Below are 2,430 nucleotides of genomic sequence, written 5' to 3'. Positions count from 1 at the left end.
AAAAAAAAAAAAAAAGATGAAATACTATCATTTATAACACCACACATTATGAAGTACTATGATTAGTAAAACAGGCCATATGGAGAAAAACAAACATGAATTTGCTCATGTGGCATATAATGAAACCAAGCAAATGAAGGAACTAAATAAAACAACAATAAACTTTTATTTTACAAGACCAAAACAGAGGGTATCAGAAAGGAAGGCGAGAGAGGAGGAGAATGCTTTGGGTAAAAGGGTCAAATTTATAATGAAGGACTGAATCGAACTCTTAGTGATAAACTTAATGTTGTATATATATGTGTGCTAATTTATAATGGACACCTGAAACTTACAAAAAGTTATAGAGTAATGCTACTCCAATGAAAATGCTATTAAAAAATAAGTTGCTGGGCCTCACTGGTGCCATAGGAGTGGCATAAGTGGTTAAGTTTCAGCACTGTGAAGCTATCAACTGCCACTATAGTACAAGTTTGATGCCAGGCCATGGAGCTAATCTTCATGGTGCAGCAGATCTCTCCTGTACACCTGTTGTGTATTTCAGTCAATCTGCCTATTCTGCTCCCTAATCTGTCTCTGACAAATCCACTCACCCCCTACTTCCCAGCACCTCTGGTCTATATACCAGCTCTTGTATGCATAAATAAATACAATAAAAATCTATCTTCAAGAAAAAAAATCATTAGCTGGGGGGGGGGGTAATGACTTGATCTTTTGTTGATGTTTCGTATTGAAAAATACGCTCTATCTTTCCATTCATTGGTCTTCTTGGGATCTTAATGGAGGCATATTTTTTCTTACATGGCTTAAATGCCTACATTTTTTGTTTGTTATTGAAACTTTAACCTATTCCATATTATCTTCTAATTGCTCATTTTTGTCAACTTTAAAACCTGCTACTTTAAATTCTTTTTTTATATTGTTATATTTTATTTATTATTTCTGTGTAGAAGAGCTGGGATGTAGGCCAGAGGTGGTGAGTGGGGGTGAGAGGATTCACCAGAAATAAAATGGGGAATAGAATAGGCAGATTTACTGAAATACACTGTTGAGGGGAGCAGTAGGGAAGACAAGAGAGGTCTGCTCTGCCACATATGGGTAGTTCACTAAGAAACACAGTATTACTGAAACTTAACCCAGAGGCCACCAAGGAGGCCCAAATTCTCTTATTTTTTTTAAAATGGTTTTCCCCATAATTATTGGATTTTTTTTAAGATTTATTTTTATTTATGCATACAGAACTGGGGTAAAGGCAAGAGCTACAGGGGCGTGAGAGGATTCACCAGAGACAAAGTGGGGAGCAGAACAGGCCCACTGAGGAAGTAATCTGCTGAAGGGAGCAGCAGGTGGGTCAGTAGAGGTCTGCTGCGTCATGTGGATCAACTCAGGGGCAGGGATCAAACTCATGCTGAAGTGGCTTTCGCTTCTTAGTGCTGTGCTTTAACCTGCTGTGCCGCCCCAGGGAGGGTTGGGGGTTATTTTTTTGATAATTATATCATCTACAAACAGAAATGATTTACCTCTCTTCCTTTCCAATTTTTAAGTCTATAAATTATTTTCTTTATCTAAAGCTTTAATGATACTATTAGGCATACTTACCTTTGCCTGATTTAGTGGCAAAGCTTCTTTTGTTCCCCTATTAAGAGACATTTAATACAAGAAATTAGATGAACACAAAATTTCAGGAATGGCTACAGAACTACTTCTAATAAAACTCTTTAAAAGTAACTCCTTGAAGCCCTCGCTGGTGACACAGAGGGTTTTTAAGCACAGCACTAAGAAGCTAAAGCCACTTAAGCATGAGTTCGATCCCCGCCTACACCTGAGGTGATCCACATGGTGGAGCAGACCTCTCCTGAACTGTCTGCTGCTCCCCACAGCAGTGTACTTATCAGTCTGCCTGTTCTGCTCCCCATTCTGTCTCTGATGAAGTCTCTCACCACCCCTGAACCTCTGGCCTGTACCTCAGGTCTGTATATGTAAATAAATCTTTATATAAAAAAAAAGTGACTCCTTGAACAAAATCACTAAACCCACATGACTGGCCAAGAGAAGCAGAAAACTGCTTTCACTCTGTAATAGGATGGTCCCCAAAAAAGGGGGAGGGTTTCAGATTCCCTGACTCACCCTAAGGAGGTGGAGCTGAGCAGGGAGAAGAAGGTGGAGAAAAGACTGAACAGGAAGGTCTCAGGATGGAGAACCAGGAGACCTAAGGAAGGTACATGGAGCAGAGACATGTGAAGAAGTGGCTCTTGTTTCTTGGCCCTGGACTATTTGAAACAGATGTGGATGAGCGACCCATGGGGAGGTTCACTATGGCAGTGTTTATCTTGATTTTGCCCTTATCCTCCCTGACTTGTCTGGTCATTTCTGATCTTTTTCTATGGGTCCCTGCCAGAATGTTCTTTAGACTTGTGGCAGGCTTTCAGG

Source organism: Condylura cristata, unplaced genomic scaffold (genome assembly GCF_000260355.1).
Source record: "Condylura cristata isolate star-nosed mole 26May11 unplaced genomic scaffold, ConCri1.0 scaffold00002, whole genome shotgun sequence".
Taxonomy (NCBI): Eukaryota; Metazoa; Chordata; class Mammalia; order Eulipotyphla; family Talpidae; genus Condylura; species Condylura cristata.
This window is presented reverse-complemented; position numbering follows the sequence as displayed.